General features: G+C 40.9%; 1 pseudogene; it reads left to right on the top strand.

The window, feature by feature from the left end:
- Positions 1-18,763: 18,763 nt before the first annotated feature.
- Positions 18,764-20,753, top strand: LOC103694098 (sorbitol dehydrogenase pseudogene; annotated as a pseudogene).
- Positions 20,754-21,654: the final 901 nt, after the last annotated feature.

Raw genomic sequence — 21,654 nt, 5'->3', positions numbered from 1 at the left:
AGATTTCAACACCCCACTCTCATCAATGGACAGATCATGGAAACAGAAATTAAACAGTGATGTAGACAGACTAAGAGAAGTCATGAGCCAAATGGACTTAACGGATATTTATAGAACATTCTATCCTAAAGCAAAAGGATATACCTTCTTCTCAGCTCCTCATGGTACTTTCTCCAAAATTGACCATATAATTGGTCAAAAAACGGGCCTCAACAGGTACAGAAAGATAGAAATAATCCCATGCGTGCTATCGGAACACCACGGCCTAAAACTGGTCTTCAATAACAATAAGGGAAGAATGCCCACATATACGTGGAAATTGAACAATGCTCTACTCAATGATAACCTGGTCAAGGAAGAAATAAAGAAAGAAATTAAAAACTTTTTAGAATTTAATGAAAATGAAGATACAACATACTCAAACTTATGGGACACAATGAAAGCTGTGCTAAGAGGAAAACTCATAGCGCTGAGTGCCTGCAGAAAGAAACAGGAAAGAGCATATGTCAGCAGCTTGACAGCACACCTAAAAGCTCTAGAACAAAAAGAAGCAAATACACCCAGGAGGAGTAGAAGGCAGGAAATAATCAAACTCAGAGCTGAAATCAACCAAGTAGAAACAAAAAGGACCATAGAAAGAATCAACAGAACCAAAAGTTGGTTCTTTGAGAAAATCAACAAGATAGATAAACCCTTAGCCAGACTAACGAGAGGACACAGAGAGTGTGTCCAAATTAACAAAATCAGAAATGAAAAGGGAGACATAACTACAGATTCGGAGGAAATTCAAAAAATCATCAGATCTTACTATAAAAACCTATATTCAACAAAATTTGAAAATCTTCAGGAAATGGACAATTTCCTAGACAGATACCAGGTATCGAAGTTAAATCAGGAACAGATAAACCAGTTAAACAACCCCATAACTCCTAAGGAAATAGAAGCAGTCATTAAAGGTCTCCCAACCAAAAAGAGCCCAGGTCCAGATGGGTTTAGTGCAGAATTCTATCAAACCTTCATAGAAGACCTCATACCAATATTATCCAAACTATTCCACAAAATTGAAACAGATGGAGCACTACCGAATTCCTTCTACGAAGCCACAATTACTCTTATACCTAAACCACACAAAGACACAACAAAGAAAGAGAACTTCAGACCAATTTCCCTTATGAATATCGACGCAAAAATACTCAATAAAATTCTGGCAAAACGAATTCAAGAGCACATCAAAACAATCATCCATCATGATCAAGTAGGCTTCATCCCAGGCATGCAGGGATGGTTTAATATACGGAAAACCATCAACGTGATCCATTATATAAACAAACTGAAAGAACAGAACCACATGATCATTTCATTAGATGCTGAGAAAGCATTTGACAAAATTCAACACCCCTTCATGATAAAAGTCCTGGAAAGAATAGGAATTCAAGGCCCATACCTAAACATAGTAAAAGCCATATACAGCAAACCAGTTGCTAACATTAAACTAAATGGAGAGAAACTTGAAGCAATCCCACTAAAATCAGGGACTAGACAAGGCTGCCCACTCTCTCCCTACTTATTCAATATAGTTCTTGAAGTTCTAGCCAGAGCAATCAGACAACAAAAGGAGATCAAGGGGATACAGATCGGAAAAGAAGAGGTCAAAATATCACTATTTGCAGATGATATGATAGTATATTTAAGTGATCCCAAAAGATCCACCAGAGAACTACTAAAGCTGATAGACAACTTCAGCAAAGTGGCTGGGTATAAAATTAACTCAAATAAATCAGTTGCCTTCCTCTATACAAAAGAGAAACAAGCCGAGAAAGAAATTAGGGAAACGACACCCTTCATAATAGACCCAAATAATATAAAGTACCTCGGTGTGACTTTAACAAAGCAAGTAAAAGATCTGTACAATAAGAACTTCAAGACACTGAGGAAAGAAATTGAAGAAGACCTCAGAGGATGGAAAGATCTCCCATGCTCATGGATTGGCAGGATTAATATAGTAAAAATGGCCATTTTACCGAAAGCAATCTACAGATTCACTGCACTCCCCATCAAAATACCAATCCAATTCTTCAAAGAGTTAGACAGAACAATTTGCAAATTCATCTGGAATAACAAAAAGCTAAAGCTATCCTCACCAATAAAAGGACTTCAGGGGGAATCACTATCCCTGAACTCAAGCAGTATTACGGAGGAATAGTGATAAAAACTGCATGGTATTGGTACACAGACAGACAGATAGACCAACGGAATAGAATTGAAGGCCCAGAAATGAACCCACACACCTATGGTCACTTGATTTTTGACAAAGGAGCCAAAACTATCCAATGGAAAAAAGATAGCATTTTCAGCAAATGGTGCTGGTTCAACTGGAGGGCAACATGTAGAAGAATGCAGATCGATCCATGCTTATCACCCTGTACAAAGCTTAAGTCCAAGTGGATCAAGGACCTCCACATCAAACCAGACACACTCAAACTAATAGAAGAAAAACTAGGGAAGCATCTGGAACACATGGGCACTGGAAAAAATTTCCTGAACAAAACACCAATGGCTTATGCTCTAAGATCAAGAATCGACAAATGGGATCTCATAAAACTGCAAAGCTTCTGTAAGGCAAAGGACACTGTGGTTAGGACAAAACGGCAACCAACAGATTGGGAAAAGATCTTTACCAATCCTACAACAGATAGAGGCCTTATATCCAAAATATACAAAGAACTCAAGAAGTTAGACCGCAGGGAAACAAATAACCCTATTAAAAAATGGGGTTCAGAGCTAAACAAAGAATTCACAGCTGAGGAATGCCGAATGGCTGAGAAACACCTAAAGAAATGTTCAACATCTTTAGTCATAAGGGAAATGCAAATCAAAACAACCCTGAGATTTCACCTCACACCAGTGCGATTGGCTAAGATCAAAAACTCAGGTGACAGCAGATGCTGGCGAGGATGTGGAGAAAGAGGAACACTCCTCCATTGTTGGTGGGATTGCAGACTGGTAAAACCATTCTGGAAATCAGTCTGGAGGTTCCTCAGAAAATTGGACATTGAACTGCCTGAGGATCCAGCTATACCTCTCTTGGGCATATACCCAAAAGATGCCTCAACATATAAAAGAGACACGTGCTCCACTATGTTCATCGCAGCCTTATTTATAATAGCCAGAAAATGGAAAGAACCCAGATGCCCTTCAACAGAGGAATGGATACAGAAAATGTGGTACATCTACACAATGGAATATTACTCAGCTCTCAAAAACAACGAGTTTATGAAATTCGTAGGCAAATGGTTGGAACTGGAAAATATCATCCTGAGTGAGCTAACCCAATCACAGAAAGACATACATGGTATGCACTCATTGATAAGTGGCTATTAGCCCAAATGCTTGAATTACCCTAGATCCCTAGAACAAACGAAACTCAAGACGGATGATCAAAATGTGAATGCTTCACTCCTTCTTTAAATGAGGAAAAAGAATACCCTTGGCAGGGAAGGGAGAGGCAAAGATTAAAACAGAGACTGAACGAACACCCATTCAGAGCCTGCCCCACATGTGGCCCATACATATACAGCCACCCAATTAGACAAGATGGATGAAGCAAAGAAGTGCAGACCGACAGGAGCCGGATGTAGATCGCTCCTGAGAGACACAGCCAAAATACAGCAAATACAGAGGCGAATGCCAGCAGCAAACCACTGAACTGAGAATAGGTCCCCTATTGAAGGAATCAGAGAAAGAACTGGAAGAGCTTGAAGGGACTCGAGACCCCAAAAGTACAACAATGCCAAGCAACCAGAGCTTCCAGGGACTAAGCCACTACCTAAAGACTATACATGGACTGACCCTGGACTCTGACCCCATAGGTAGCAATGAATATCCTAGTAAGAGCACCAGTGGAAGGGGAAGCCCTGGGTCCTGCTAAGACTGAACCCCCAGTGAACTAGTCTATGGGGGGAGGGCGGCAATGGGGGGAGGGTTGGGAGGGGAACACCCATAAGGAAGGGGAGGGGGGAGGGGGATGTTTGCCCGGAAACCGGGAAAGGGAATAACACTCGAAATGTATATAAGAAATACTCAAGTTAATAAAAAAAAATAAATAAAAAAAAAAAAAAGAATTGAAAAAAAAAAAAAAAAGAGTTGTGATGAATGTCTGTAACACCAGGTAGAGTGAATGCAGACATATATTATAGAAGTTATTAAGGTTAAAGAAAAATCTGTGACTCCGGATAGAGGGCTTAACAGATGGATATATTTTGGATTAAAATCCTGGTTTGATATGTTGTTTATTGATATTAGAATTGATAGAAGGTATTTGGTTTGTTTTATGAATTACCCTGCTAAAGGCCATATGGCTCGTTGATGCTGGCTAGCAAGTGGTTATTTTTTATATCTACCACAACAGGAAGCCCAGATTCTCTTAACATGGGATCCACAGAAATTTTTGGTTAATTTCCTGATATCGCAGAGTACAAAAGCCTATCAGGCTCATTGTTTAGCTTACTTCCTTTTTAAAAAATTGTTTAATCGCTTCTTCCTGGTTGCTGCCACCGCGCAGAGCTAGTAGGCAGCAACCCACGAGCAAACTTGAGCCTCGGGACCACAGGTAAGACCAACTTTTCTGCTGCAAGAGAACTGCCTGGTGAACTCAGGACACACAGAGGCAAAATTCCTCTAGGACCGGGCACTTCCTGTGTTTACCGGGAGTCCCAAACTCTCGGATCCCGGCCCGCAGCAGCTCTCTGCTCCCAAACCCCGTGGGAGAGAGACCTCACCTCCTGGTCAGGTGGGCACTCGTGAGGCTGCAGAGCGGAAGAGACCACCAACACTGCCCACCCCTGCCCACATCCCTGGCCCAAGAGGAAACTGTATACGGCCTCTGGGTTCCCGTGGGGGAGGGCCCAGGAGCGGCAGGACCCCTGCGCCTGAGACACCGCCGGAACCTGAAGGGACGGACCGGATAAACAGTTCTCTGCACCCAAATCCCGTGGGAGAGAGAGCTAAATCTACAGAGAGGCAGACAAGCCTGGGAAACCAGAAGAGACTGCACTATGCACACATCTCTGACGCCAGAGGAAAACACCAAACGCCATCTGGAACCCTGGTACACAGAGGCTCCCGGAAACGGCAGCGCAGATCTTCCTGGTTGCTGCCGCGGCGGAGAGCTCGTAGGCAGCACCCCACGAGCAAACGTGAGCCTCGGGACAACAGGTGAGGCCAAATTTTCTGCTGCAAGTGACCTGCCTGGTGAACACCAGACACAGGCCCACAAAACAGCTGAAGGACTGTAGATAGGAAAAACTACACGCCTGAAAGCAGAACACTCTGTTCCCATAACTGGCTGAAAGAAAACAGGAAAACAGGTCTACAGCACTCCTGACACACAGGCTTATAGGACAGTCTAGCCACTGTCAGAAATAGCAGAACAAAGTAACACTAGAGATAATCTGATGGCGAGAGGCAAGCACAGGAACCCAAGCAACAGAAACCAAGACTACATGGCATCATCGGAGCCCAATTCTCCCATCAAAACAAACACGGAATATCCAAACACACCAGAAAAGCAAGATCTAGTTTCAAAATCATTTTTGATCATGATGCTGGAGGACTTCAAGAAAGACGTGAAGAACTCCCTTAGAGAACAAGTAGAAGCCTATAGAGAGGAATTGCAAAAATGCCTGAAAGAATTCCAGGAAAACATAAATAAACAAGTAGAAGCCCATAGAGAGGAGACACAAAAATCCCTGAAAGAATTCTAGGAAAACATAAATAAACAAGTAGAAGCCCATAGAAAGGAGACACAAAAATCCCTGAAAGAATTCCAGGAAAACACAATCAAACAGTTGAAGGAATTAAAAATGGAAATAGAAGCAATCAAGAAAGAACACATGGAAACAACCCTGGATATAGAAAAACAAAAGAAGAGACAAGGAGCTGTAGATACAAGCTTCACCAACAGAATACAAGAGATGGAAGAGAGAATCTCAGGAGCAGAAGATTCCATAGAAAGCATTGACTCAACTGTCAAAGATAATGTAAAGCGGAAAAAGCTACTGGTCTAAAACATACAAGAAATCCAGGACTCAATGAGAAGATCAAACCTAAGGATAATAGGTATAGAAGAGAGTAAAGACTCCCAGCTCAAAGGACCAGTAAATATCTTCAACAAAATCATAGAAGAAAACTTCCCTAACCTAAAAAAAGAGATACCCATAGGCATACAAGAAGCCTACAGAACTCCAAATAGATTGGACCAGAAAAGAAACACCTCCCGTCACATAATTGTCAAAACACCAAACGCACAAAATAAAGAAAGAATATTAAAAGCAGTAAGGGAAAAAGGTCAAGTAACATATAAAGGCAGACCTATCAGAATCACACCAGACTTCTCGCCAGAAACTATGAAGGCCAGAAGATCCTGGACTGATGTCATACAGACCCTAAGAGAACACAAATGCCAGCCCAGGTTACTGTATCCAGCAAAACTCTCAATTAACATTGATGGAGAAACCAAGATATTCCATGACAAAACCAAATTTACACAATATCTTTCTACAAATCCAGCACTACAAAGGATAATAAATGGTAAAGCCCAACATAAGGAGGCAAGCTATACCCTAGAAGAAGCAAGAAACTAATCGTCTTGGCAACACAAGCACACAAACATAAACTCACATCCAAATATGAATATAACGGGAAGCAATAATCACTATTCCTTAATATCTCTCAATATCAATGGCCTCAACTCCCCAATAAAAAGACATAGATTAACAAACTGGATACACAACGAGGACCCTGCATTCTGCTGCCTACAGGAAACACACCTCAGAGACAAAGACAGACACTACCTCAGAGTGAAAGGCTGGAAAACAACTTTCCAAGCACATGGTCAGAAGAAGCAAGCTGGAGTAGCCATTCTAATATCAAATAAAATCAATTTCCAACTAAAAGTCATCAAAAAAGATAAGGAAGGACACTTCATATTCATCAAAGGAAAAATCTACCAAGATGAACTCTCAATCCTAAATATCTATGCCCCAAATACAAGGGCACCTACATATGTAAAAGAAACCTTACTAAAGTTCAAAGCACACATTGCACCTCACACAATAATAGTGGGAGATTTCAACACACCACTTTCATCAATGGACAGATCATGGAAACAGAAATTAAACAGTGACGTCGACAGACTAAGAGAAGTCATGAGCCAAATGGACTTAACGGATATTTATAGAACATTCTATCTTAAAGCAAAAGGATATACCTTCTTCTCAGCTCCTCATGGTACTTTCTCCAAAATTGACCATATTATTGGTCAAAAAACGGGCCTCAACAGGTACAGAAAGATAGAAATAATCCCATGCGTACTATCGGACCACCACGGCCTAAAACTGGTCTTCAATAACAATAAAGGAAGAATGCCACGTGGAAATTGGACAATGCTCTACTCAATGATAACCTGGTCAAGGAAGAAATAAAGAAAGAAATTAAAAACTTTTTAGAATTTAATGAAAATGAAGATACAACATACTCAAACTTATGGGACACAATGAAAGCTGTGCTAAGAGGAATACTCATAGCGCTGAGTGCCTGCAGAAAGAAACAGGAAAGAGCATATGTCAGCAGCTTGACACCACACCTAAAAGCTCTAGAACAAAAAGAAGCAAATACACCCAGGAGGAGTAGAAGGCAGGAAATAATCAAACTCAGAGCTGAAATCAACCAAGTAGAAACAAAAAGGACAATAGAAAGAATCAATACAACCAAAAGTTGGTTCTTTGAGAAAATCAACAAGATAGATAAACCCTTAGCCAGACTAACGAGAGGACACAGAGAGTGCGTCCAAATTAACAAAATCAAAAATGAAAAGGGAGACATAACTACAGATTCAGAGGAAATTCAAAAAATCATCAGATCTTACTATAAAAAACCTATATTAAACAAAACTTGAAAATCTTCAGGAAATGGACAATTTCCTAGACAGATACCAGGTATCGAAGTTAAATCAGGAACAGATAAACCAGTTAAACAACCCCATAACTCCTAAGGAAATAGAAGCAGTCATTAAAGGTCCCCCAACCAAAAAGAGCCCAGGTCCAGACGGGTTTAGTGCAGAATTCTATCAAACCTTCATAGAAGACCTCATACCAATATTATCCAAACTATTCCACAAAATTGAAACAGATGGAGCACTACCGAATTCCTTCTATGAAGCCACAATTACTTTTATACCTAAACCACACAAAGACACAACAAAGAAAGAGAACTTCAGACCAATTTCCCTTATGAATATCGACGCAAAAATACTCAATAAAATTCTGGCAAACCGAATTCAAGAGCACATCAAAACAATCATCCACCATGATCAAGTAGGCTTCATCCCAGGCATGCAGGGATGGTTTAATATACGGAAAACCATCAACGCGATCCATTATATAAACAAACTGAAAGAACAGAACCACATGATCATTTCATTAGATGCTGAGAAAGCATTTGACAAAATTCAACACCCCTTCATGATAAAAGTCCTGGAAAGAATAGGAATTCAAGGCCCATACCTAAACATAGTAAAAGCCATATACAGCAAACCAGTTGCTAACATTAAACTAAAGGGAGAGAAACTTGAAGCAATCCCACTAAAATCAGGGACTAGACAAGGCTGCCCACTCTCTCCCTACTTATTCAATATAGTTCTTGAAGTTCTAGCCAGAGCAATCAGACAACAAAAGGAGATCAAGGGGATACAGATCGGAAAAGAAGAGGTCAAAATATCACTATTTGCAGATGATATGATAGTATATTTAAGTGATCCCAAAAGATCCACCAGAGAACTACTAAAGCTGATAGACAACTTCAGCAAAGTGGCTGGGTATAAAATTAACTCAAATAAATCAGTTGCCTTCCTCTATACAAAAGAGAAACAAGCCGAGAAAGAAATTAGGGAAACGACACCCTTCATAATAGACCCAAATAATATAAAGTACCTCGGTGTGACTTTAACAAAGCAAGTAAAAGATCTGTACAATAAGAACTTCAAGACACTGAGGAAAGAAATTGAAGAAGACCTCAGAGGATGGAAAGATCTCCCATGCTCATGGATTGGCAGGATTAATATAGTAAAAATGGCCATTTTACCGAAAGCAATCTACAGATTCACTGCACTCCCCATCAAAATACCAATCCAATTCTTCAAAGAGTTAGACAGAACAATTTGCAAATTCATCTGGAATAACAAAAAGCTAAAGCTATCCTCACCAATAAAAGGACTTCAGGGGGAATCACTATCCCTGAACTCAAGCAGTATTACGGAGGAATAGTGATAAAAACTGCATGGTATTGGTACACAGACAGACAGATAGACCAATGGAATAGAATTGAAGGCCCAGAAATGAACCCACACACCTATGGTCACTTGATTTTTGACAAAGGAGCCAAAACTATCCAATGGAAAAAAGATAGCATTTTCAGCAAATGGTGCTGGTTCAACTGGAGGGCAACATGTAGAAGAATGCACATCGATCCATGCTTATCACCCTGTACAAAGCTTAAGTCCAAGTGGATCAAGGACCTCCACATCAAACCAGACACACTCAAACTAATAGAAGAAAAACTAGGGAAGCATCTGGAACACATGGGCACTGGAAAAAATTTCCTGAACAAAACACCAATGGCTTATGCTCTAAGATCAAGAATCGACAAATGGGATCTCATAAAACTGCAAAGCTTCTGTAAGGCAAAGGACACTGTGGTTAGGACAAAACGACAACCAACAGATTGGGAAAAGATCTTTACCAATCCTACAACAGATAGAGGCCTTATATCCAAAATATACAAAGAACTCAAGAAGTTAGACCGCAGGGAAACAAATAACCCTATTAAAAAATGGGGTTCAGAGCTAAACAAAGAATTCACAGCTGAGGAATGCCGAATGGCTGAGAAACACCTAAAGAAATGTTCAACATCTTTAGTCATAAGGGAAATGCAAATCAAAACAACCCTGAGATTTCACCTCACACCAGTGCGATTGGCTAAGATCAAAAACTCAGGTGACAGCAGATGCTGGCGAGGATGTGGAGAAAGAGGAACACTCCTCCATTGTTGGTGGGATTGCAGACTGGTAAAACCATTCTGGAAATCAGTCTGGAGGTTCCTCAGAAAATTGGACATTGAACTGCCTGAGGATCCAGCTATACCTCTCTTGGGCATATACCCAAAAGATGCCTCAACATATAAAAGAGACACATGCTCCACTATGTTCATCGCAGCCTTATTTATAACAGCCAGAAACTGGAAGGTACCAGATGCCCTTCAACAGAGGAATGGATACAGAAAATGTGGTACATCTACACAATGGAATATTACTCAGCTCTCAAAAACAACGAGTTTATGAAATTCGTAGGCAAATGGTTGGAACTGGAAAATATCATCCTGAGTGAGCTAACCCAATCACAGAAAGACATACATGGTATGCACTCATTGATAAGTGGCTATTAGCACAAATGCTTGAGTTACCCTAGATCCCTAGAACAAATGAAACTCAAGACGGATGATCAAAATGTGAATGCTTCACTCCTTCTTTAAATGAGGAAAAAGAATACCCTTGGCAGGGAAGGGAGAGGCAAAGATTAAAACAGAGACTGAAGGAACACCCATTCAGAGCCTGCCCCACAGGTGGCCCATACATATACAGCCACCCAATTAGACAAGATGGATGAAGCAAAGAAGTGCAGACTGACAGGAGCCGGATGTAGATCGCTCCTGAGAGACCCAGCCAGAATACAGCAAATACAGAGGCGAATGCCAGCAGCAAACCACTGAACTGAGAATAGGTCCCCCGTTGAAAGAATCAGAGAAAGAACTGGAAAAGCTTGAAGGGGCTCGAGACCCCATATGTACAACAATGTCAAGCAACCAGAGCTTCCAGGGACTAAGCCACTACCTAAAGACTATACATGGACTGACCCTGGACTCTGACACCATAGGTAGCAATGAATATCCTAGTAAGAGCACCAGTGGAAGGGGAAGCCCTGGGTCCTGCTAAGACTGAACCCCCAGTGAACTAGACTATGGGGGGAGGGCGGCAATGGGGGAGGGTTGGGAGGGGAACACCCATAAGGAAGGAGAGGGGGGAGGGGGATGTTTGCCCGGAAACCGGGAAAGGGAATAATACTTGAAATGTATATAAGAAATACTCAAGTTAATTTAAAAAAAGTTTAAAAAAAAATAAATAAACAAGAAGAAGCCCATAGAGAGGAATCACAAAAATCCCTGAAAGAATTCCAGGAAATCATAAATAAACAAGAAGAAGCCCATAGAGAGGAGTCACAAAAATCCCTGAAAGAATTCGAGGAAAACACAATCAAACAGTTGAAGGAATTAAAAATGGAAATAGAAGCAATCAAGAAAGAACACATGGAAACAACCCTGGATATAGAAAAACAAAAGAAGAGACAAGGAGCTGTAGATACAAGTTTCACCAACAGAATACAAGAGATGGAAGAGAGAATCTCAGAAGCAGAAGATTCCATAGAAATCATTAACTCAACTGTCAAAGATAATGTAAAGCGGAAAAAGCTACTGGTCCAAAACATGCAGGAAATCCAGGACTCAATGAGAAGATCAAACCTAAGGATAATAGGTATAGAAGAGAGTGAAGACTCCCAGCTCAAAGGACCAGTAAATATCTTCAACAAAATCATAGAAGAAAACTTCCCTAACCTAAAGAAAGAGATACCTATAGGCATACAAGAAGCCTACAGAACTCCAAATAGATTGGACCAGAAAGGAAACACCTCCTGTCACATAATAGTCAAAACACCAAACACACAAAATAAAGAAAGAATATTAAAAGCAGTAAGGGAAAAGGGTCAAGTAACATATAAAGGCAGACCTATCAGAATTACACGAGACTTTTTGCCAGAAACTATGAAAGCCAGAAGATCCTGGACAGATGTCATACAGACCCTAAGAGAACACAAATGCCAGCCCAGGTTACTGTATCCTGCAAAACTCTCAATTAACATAGATGGAGAAACCAAGATATTCGATGACAAAACGAAATTTACACAATATCTTTCCACAAATCCAGCACTACAAAGGATAATAAATGGTAAAGCCCAACATAAGGAGGCAAACTATACCCTAGAAGAAGCAAGAAACTAATCGTCGCGGCAACAAAACAAAGAGAAGAAAAGCACACAAACATAACCTCACATCCAAATATGAATATAACAGGAAGCAATAATCACGATTCCTTAATATCTCTCAACATCAATGGCCTCAACTCCCCAATAAAAAGACATAGATTAACAAACTGGATACGCAATGAGGACCCTGCATTCTGCTGCTTAGAGGAAACACTACCTCAGAGTGAAAGGCTGGAAAACAACTTTCCAAGCACATGGTCAGAAGAAGCAAGCTGGAGTAGCCATTCTAATATCAAATAAAATCAATTTCCAACTAAAAGTCATCAAAAAAGATAAGGAAGGACACTTCATATTCATCAAAGGAAAAATCCACCAAGATGAACTCTCAATCCTAAATATCTATGCCCCAAATACAAGGGCACCTACATACATAAAAGAAACCTTACTAAAGCTCAACACACACATTGCACCTCACACAATAATAGTAGGAGATTTCAACACCCCACTCTCATCAGTGGACAGATCATGGAAACAGAAATTAAACAGAGACGTAGACAGACTAAGAGAAGTCATGAGCCAAATGGACTTAACAGATATTTATAGAACATTCTATCCTAAAGCAAAAGGATATACCTTCTTCTCACCACCTCATGGTACTTTCTCCAAAATTGACCATATAATTGGTGAAAAAACGGGCCTCAACAGGTACAGAAAGATAGAAATAATCCCATACGTGCTATCAGAACACCAGGGCCTAAAACTGGTCTTCAATAACAATAAGGGAAGAATGCCCACATATACGTGGAAATTGAACAATGCTCTACTCAATGATAACTTGGTCAAGGAAGAAATAAAGAAAGAAATTAAAGACTTTTTAGAATTTAATGAAAATGAAGGTACAACATACCCAAACTTATGGGAGACAATGAAAGCTGTGCTAAGAGGAAAACTCACAGCGCTGAGTGCCTGCAGAAACAGGAAAGAGCATATGTCAGCAGCTTGACAGCACACCTAAAATCTATAGAACAAAAAGAAGCAAATACACACAGGAGGAGTAGAAGGCAGGAAATAATCAAACTCAGAGCTGAAATCAACCAAGTAGAAACAAAAAGGACCATAGAAAGAATCAACAGAACCAAAAGTTGGTTCTTTGAGAAAGTCAACAAGATAGATAAACCCTTAGCCAGGCTAATGAGAGGACACAGAGAGTGTATCCAAATTAACAAAATCAGAAATGAAAAGGGAGACATAACTACAGAATCAGAGGAAATTCAAAAAATCATCAGATCTTACTACAAAAGCCTATATTCAACAAAACTTGAAAATCTGCAGGAAATGGACAATTTCCTAGACAGATACCAGGTACCAAAGTTAAATCAGGAACAGAAGTAAACCAGTTAAACAACCCCATAACTCCTAAGGAAATAGAAGCAGACATTAAAGGTCTCCCAACCAAAAAGAGCCCAGGTCCAGACGGGCTTAAGGCAGAATTCTATCAGACCTTCATAGAAGACCTCGTACCAATATTATACAAACTATTCCACAAAATTGAAACAGATGGAGCACTACCGAATTCCTTCTATGAAGCCACAATTACTCGTATACCTAAACCACACAAAGACCCAACAAAGAAAGAGAACTTCAGAACAATTTCCCTTATGAATATCAAAGCAAAAATACTCAATCAAATTCTGGCAAACTGAATCCAAGAGCACATCAAAACAATCATCCACCATGACCAAGTAGGCTTCATCCCAGGCATGCAGGGATGGTTTGATATACGGAAAACCATCGACGTGATCCATTATATAAACAAACTGAAAGAACAAAACCACATGATCATTTCATTAGACGCTGAGAAAGCATTTGACAAAATTCAACACCCCTTCATGATAAAAGTCCTGGAAAGAATAGGAATTCAAGGCCCATACCTGAACATAGTAAAAGCCATATACTGCAAACCACCTGCTAACATTAAACTAAATGGAGAGAAACTTGAAGCAATCCCACTAAAATCAGGGACTAGACAAGGCTGCCCACTCTCTCCCTACTTATTCAATATAGTTCTTGAAGTTCTAACCAGAGCAATCAGACAACAAAAGGAGATCAAGGGGATACAGATTGGAAAAGAAGAAGTCAAAATATCACTTTGCAGATGATATGAAAGTATATTTAAGTGATCCCAAAAGTTCTACCAGAGAACTACTAAAGTTGATAAACAACTTTGGCAAAGTGGCTGGGTATAAAATTAACTCAAATAAATCAGTATCCTTCCTCTACACAAAAGAGAAACAAGCCAAGAAAGAAATTAGGGAAACGACACCCTTCATAATAGACCCAAATAACATAAAGTACTTCGGTGTGACTTTAACCAAACAAGTAAAAGATCTGTACAATAAGAACTTCAAGCCTCTGAAGAAAGAAATTGAAGAAGACCTCAGAAGATGGAAAGATCTCCCATGCTCATGGATTGGCAGGATTAATATAGTAAAAATGGCCATTTTACCAAAAGCAATCTACAGATTCAATGCAATCCCCATCAAAATACCAATCCAATTCTTCAAAGAGTTAGACAGAACAATTTGCAAATTCATCTGGAATAGCAAAAAACCCAGGATAGCTAAAACTATCCTCAACAATAAAAGGACTTCAGGGGGAATCACTATCCCTGAACTCAAGCAGTATTACAAGGCAATAGTGATAAAAACTGCAGGGTATTGGTACAAAGACAGACAGATAGACCAATGGAACAGAATTGAAGACCCAGAAATGAACCCACACACCTATGGGCACTTGTTTTTTGACAAAGGAGCCAAAACCATCCAATGGAAAAAATAGCATTTTCAGCAAATGGTGCTGGTTCAACTGGAGGTCAACATGTAGAAGAATGAAGATCGATCCATGCTTATCACCCTGTACAAAGCTTGAGTCCAAGTGGATCAAGGACCTCCACTTCAAACCAGATACACCCAAACTAATAGAAGAAAACCTTGGGCAGCATCTCGGACACATGGGCACTGGAGAAAATTTCCTGAACAAAACACCAATGGCTTATGCTCTAAGATCAAGAATCGACAAATGGGATCTCATAAAACTGCAAAGCTTCTGTAAGGCAAAGGACACTGTGGTTAGGACAAAAACAGCAACCAACAGATTGGGAAAAGATCTTTACCAATCCTACAACAGGTAGAGGCCTTATATTCAAAATGTACAAAGAACTCAAGAAGTTAGACCACAGGGAGACAAATAATCCTATTAAAAAATGGGGTTCAGAGCTAAACAAAGAATTCACAGCTGAGGAATGCAGAATGGCTGAGAAACACCTAAAGACATGTTCAAGATCTTTAGTCATAAGGGAAATGCAAATCAAAACAACCCTGAGATTTCACCTCACAACAGTCAGAATGGCTAAGACCAAAACTTCAGGTGACAACAAATGCTTGTGAGGATGTGGAGAAAGAGGAACACTCCTCCATTGTTGGTGGGATTGCAGACTGGCACAATCAGTCTGGAGGTTCCTCAGAAAATTGGACATTGAGGATCCAGCTATACCTCTCTTGGGCATATACCCAAAAGATGCCCCAACATATAAAAAAGACACGTGCTCCACTATGTTCATAGCAGCCTTATTTATAATAGCCAGAAGCTGGAAAGAACCCAGATGCCCTTCAACAGAGGAATGGATACAGAAAATGTGGTACATCTACACAATGGAATATTACTCAGCTATCAAAAACAATGCTTTTTGGAAATTCATAGGCAAATGGATGGAACTGGAAAATATCATACTGAGTGAGCTAACTCAATCACAGAAAAACACACACAGTATGCACTCATTGATAAGTGGATATTAGCCCAAATGCTTGAATTACCCTAGATGCATAGAACACATGAAACTCAAGACGGATGATCAAAATGTGAGTGCTTCACTCCTTCTTTAAAAGGGCAACAAGAATACCCTTGGCAGGGAATAGATAGGCAAAGATTAAAACAGACACAGAAGGAACACCCATTCAGAGCCTGCCCCACATGTGGCCCATGCATATACAGCCATCCAATTAGACAAGATGGATGAAGCAAAGAAGTACAGGCTGACCGGAGCCGGATGTAGATCTCTCCTGAGAGACACAGCCAGAATACAGCAAATACAGAGGCGAATGCCAGCAGCAAACCACTGAACTAAGAATGAGACCCCCGATGAAGGAATCAGAGAAAGAACTGGAAGAGCTTGAAGGGGCTCAAGACCCCATATAAACAACAATGCCAAGCAACCAGAGCTTCCAGGGACTAAGCCACTACCTAAAGTTTATACATGGACTGACCCTGGACTCTGACCTCATAGGTAGCAATGAATATTCTAGTAAGATCACCAGTGGAAGGGGAAGCCCTTGGTCCTGCTAAGACTGAGCCCCCAGTGAACGTGATTGTTGGGGGGAGGGCAGCAATGGGGGGAGGATGGGAAGGGGAACACCCATAAAGAGGGGTTAGGGGGATGTTGGCCCGGAAACCGGGAAAGGGAATAACACTCGAAATGTAAATAAGAAATACTCAAGTTAATTAAAAAAAGAAAAAAGAAAAAAAGAACACACAACACAATAGTCTTTGACCCAATTGGTAAGATATAATTGCCCACTTAAACATACAAAGCCCAGTACCATCCATCCCTTAAGAACATTGATAACAACCCTAAAATACACAGAGCAGAATCTTAACATCACCTGCCATGGCTTCTCCCCTCTCTCCTGTCTTCCCTTCTCTTCTCTTCCTCCTCCTTCAAACTTCTCTACTGCCCATCCTTCCTTCTCCTCCAATGACAGGCTTCCTTCTATCCTGTACCTGCCCCTCACCTGTACTTTACATAATCAATGGAGAGGTGGTTCTGCTGAAGTCACCTGAGTTCTGAGTCCTTGACTAGGCAGCTGTCCTTGGGGCAGTGGAATTAGCATCAAAATACAGTAACTTTAGGGCAAACTGCAACAAGCGGCTTTGAGGGAAATTTATTGCTCTAAGTACCTACATTAAAATTACAGCACAAACAAACAAAATAATGATACAATTCAAGAATTTGAAAAAAAAAAAAAAAACAACAAACCAAACCCAAATCCAGTAGATAACAAGAAACACTAAAAATCAGAGCAGAAATTACTGAAATGGTGGTTCTAAGAGGCAAATTCAATAAACTAAAAGTCTACATAAAAACAAGTGGAAATATCTCATGTTTGAACTGAAGAACATATTGAAAAGAGAATTATACGAATTCTAGGTTTAGAAATATAAAATTAAAAGAGTAAGCCCCAAAAGCCACAAACTCAGGGCTAAACCCTGCTGCCAGGAATAACAGGCCATAAAGATAAAGAAAAGGAATACAAAAACCAGCTCAGGCTATCGAGGACTGACCCAAAAACCATCCAAAGACATCCCCCCAGCTTACTCAGAGTCATACTTTAACCAGATGTCCTCCAGACCCTGATAAGCCCCTACTTGTGCTTTTCAGCCATTGTGTCCTGCAGAGAGCATTCCAGGAAACCGGGCAGCCCAAGCCTAACCAGAGGTGTTTCAAATACAAATGCTCCATCAATTTTGACAAACTTTTAAAAATAATGAGGACCTGAAGACCCTACCCTTCTCCTGATTTAGTAGCTCTGTTCCAGGAACCAGGGGGTCATAAAACCTTCTCGCATTCCCCTTATCTCCTGGAGCCATAAAACAATCTTGTAACTTGTGGTGCATTCCCCTTTGACATCCCCCATCCCCTGGTGCTCACAGCCTCTACCTTTAAATGCTCTTTTTCCCAGCCTCTCGGGGCCTCTGTCTCCTGAGTGGGATACGTGTCGGCCCAGAGATCTCTGTAATAGGTCTCCGTAATAAACCTCGCCTTTGCTTATTACATCCAAAATGGTCTCTCTGTGTCTGGGGTCCGCGATTTCCCAAGACTTGAGTAAGGGTCTCTCTGCGTGAGATCTTTCAATATCTGAGAAGAAAAACACCTTTTTCTTTGTTTGTTTATATACAACAAATGAAACCTAAAGAAAACAGGAAACAATATTTTAGGTGGAGAGAAGAATGAGCGTACAGAAACTGGAAATAAATAGTAAGCCATAATCACTAAAACATAACAAAAAATGACACCAAAAGTCAGCAATATAGTGACCACCATTAACATATGCATTCCAACAATAAACTTAAATAGCAATGCCTTAAATTATCCAATCAAATGGCAAAGGGTGACTTGAATGGATCAAGAAACAAAATTCATAGCTAGGTAGTAACACCTGTCTTTAATACTAACACTCAGGAGACAGAGGCAGGTGGATCTCTGAGTTCAAGACCACCCAGATGCAGAGAGTTCTAAGACATCCAGAATTACACAGAGATACCTTGTTTCAAAAACAAAACAAAACAAAACAACAAAAAATAGCAATAAACAAAAAGAAAGAAGGAGGAGGAGCAAACAAATAACAAAGTAAAAGAAACAAACTTCATCTGTTATCTATAAGAAACACATCTTGGTTAGGGGATATTGGAACATGTGTTTAATCCCAGCACTCAGAAAGCAGAGTCAGGAGGATTTCAATGAGTCTGAGGCTAGCAAGGTCTACATAGTAAGCTCCAAGATGCCAGAAGTATAGAGAGAAAACAACAAGTGAGGGGAGGGAGGGAGGGAGGAAAGAGGAAAGAAAGAAGGGAGGGAGGGTGGGCAAGCTAAGAGACACATCTTAGCTCTAAAAATGACTTTGCCTTAGAGCAAAAAATTGCAAATGTTCTGCAATCAAATGGAACCAGGAAATATGAAAGTGTCACTACCCTGCTGTCTATATTATAGAATAAAATAAAACCAAGTGGGAGAGGCAAGGTAACAGTTAACCAAAAAGACATTACTATCCTAAATATACATGCACCAAACTTTGGGGTACCCAATTGCATTTTTTTAAATCTATTACTGAATTTATAAACACAGATTAACATCACCCCATTAATACTAGATGATTCCATACTCCACTTCTTCAATAGACATGTTAACTAGAAAAAAATAGAAACCTCAGAATTAATTGACATCATACATCAAATAAACTTAACCAATGCCTTCAGAATATTCCACCACAAAACAAGGAATACACATTTTGTACAATAGCACACAGATTTTCTAAAATAGATCACACCCTGGGACACAAAACAAATGTTTACAAATTAAAAAATGTTGAAATAATTCTATATATTTTAGCTGATGAAACTGCAATGAAACTTAAATATCCACAACAAACAACGCTCTAGTTAAGTTTATAAACTCATGAAAATCAAGCAACTCCTTACTAAGAAAGAATTGATTGAAGAAAAAGTCAAGAAAGAATTTTTTTTAATTCTGGAAATAAAAATATAACACAACCTAATCTCTAAAACATATTAAATTCAGCCCTATGGGGGAAACTTATTGCTCTAAGTAACCACCTTAAAATTAGAAAGAGCACGAGAACCATCGGCTCTCCGCTGGGTCCAGCCCATATCTCAAAGCAAGAGCTCCAGCTAAGGGCGAGAACCTGTCCGCGGTGGTGCACGGACCTGGAGACATTTGCCTGAAGAACTACTCAATCCCTGAGCTGGGCCCAAATGACGTGTTACTAAAAATGCATTCGGTGGGGATATGCAGCTCAGATGTTCACTACTGGGAGTATGGCTGAATTGAGGATTTTGTTGTGAAAAAGTCAATAGTGCTTGGGCATTAAGCTGCTCGAACAGTCACAAAAGTAGGAGCGTCGATAAAACATCTAAAACCAGGAGATCGGATTGCCATCGAGCCTGGCATTTCCCGAGAAATGATGAATACTGCAAGATTGGTTGATACAAGCTGACGCCATCCTTCTTCTGTGCCACACCCCTGATGATGGGAACCTCTGTCACTTCAACAAGCACAGTGCTGACTTCTGCTACAAGCTTCCTGATTGTGTCACCTTTGAAGAAGGGTCCCTGATCGAGCCTTTATCTGTGGGGATCTATGCCTGCCAGTGAGGTTCAGTTTCCCTGGGGAACAAGGTCCTTGTGTGCAGAGTTGGGCCAGTTGGGGTAGTCATTTTGCTTGTGGCCAAAGCAATGGATGCTGCTCCAGTGGTGATGACTGACCTATGTCTCTCGGTTGACCAAAGCCAAGGAAGTTGGAGCCGACTTTACCATCCAGATTTTCAAAGAGACCTCTCAGGAAATTGCCAGTAGGGTGGAAAGTCTGCTGGAGAGCAATCCAGAGGTGACCAATGAATGCAGAGGAGTGGAGTCCTCCATCCAGACCGGCATCCAAGACTCCACTCCGTTCAGCTGGGCATCTATGCCATTCATTCTGATGGGACTTTGTTGATTCTGGGAATGGACTCTGAGATGATAAATTTATCCCTAGTGCATGCAGCCCTGCAGGAGGCAGATATCAAAAGTATGTTTCAATACTGCAACACGTGGCTGACCGTAATATTCCTGTTTGCATCAAAGACTTTGAATGTAAAGCTCTTAGTTATATATAGATTCCCTCTAGAGATGGCTATAGAAGCTTTTGAAGTAGACAAAAAGGGTGTGGGGCTGAAAGTTCTGATCAAGTGTGACCCCAATAACTAAAACCCCTAAATGTGAATTGATCTATGCCCTCACCCCACTCTCTCGCCATCTAAGTAGGCTAAATGGCTAGAAAGGGAGGGCATTAATGCAGAACTTTCTTTTGAATAGTAAAAATAGTTAACTAATCCTTCCAGTCTGAATCTGTGCCCTGAGAGCTGGCTCTGCACCCACTCCTACAACACATGGAGGGAGCTCGACTCCCAGGTGCTCTGAAATGCCCAGCATCACAGGAGAGGCCACAACATCTGCCACAAAACCCCAAGTAACTGGGTCCCCCAAGACCCAGAGATGCAGGAACCCCTGCCTGGCCTGTGGCACAGGTTTCTTCTGGTCTGAACCAGTGCCCTGAACAGACCTTGGGCTCTGGCTCCACATACATTCCCACAACACACAGAAGCTGGACTCCCAGGTGCTCTAACATGCCCAGGGTCACAGGTGAGGAGACCACAACATCTGCCCTAGAACCCTAAGTACTGGGAGCCCCAGGATCCAGGGATGCAGGAACCCCACCCAGTCAGTGGTACTGGGTCTTTCCTGTCTGAAATTGTGCCCTGAAAAGACCTCGGACGCTGATCCTGCACCCATTCCCTAATGGGGCACCCAGAGGGAGCCCCAGGTGCTCTGAAATGCTCAGAGGATCACAGGATCACAGGTTCACAGGATCACAGAGGAAGCTCGACTCCCAGGAGATCGAACACACCCAGGAGCACTGGAGCTCTCACACACTCAAAATTACACAACATCTTTCCCAACACCCAGCATAACTGGGACCACCACAGGAACCAGGGAAACACAAAACTAGACAGCCAAAGGCACCGGTTCATTCCAGCTTGTACCTGTTCGCAGAGCACCCAGGGCTCTGGCTCTGCACCCGCTCTTGCAACAACCAGAGAAAGCTTGACTCCCAGGA

This window comes from Rattus norvegicus, chromosome 17 (assembly GCF_036323735.1).
Source record: "Rattus norvegicus strain BN/NHsdMcwi chromosome 17, GRCr8, whole genome shotgun sequence".
Classification (NCBI taxonomy): domain Eukaryota; kingdom Metazoa; phylum Chordata; class Mammalia; order Rodentia; family Muridae; genus Rattus; species Rattus norvegicus.
The sequence above is the reverse complement of the archived record's forward strand: the minus strand, read 5'-3'. Positions and strand labels throughout refer to the sequence as shown.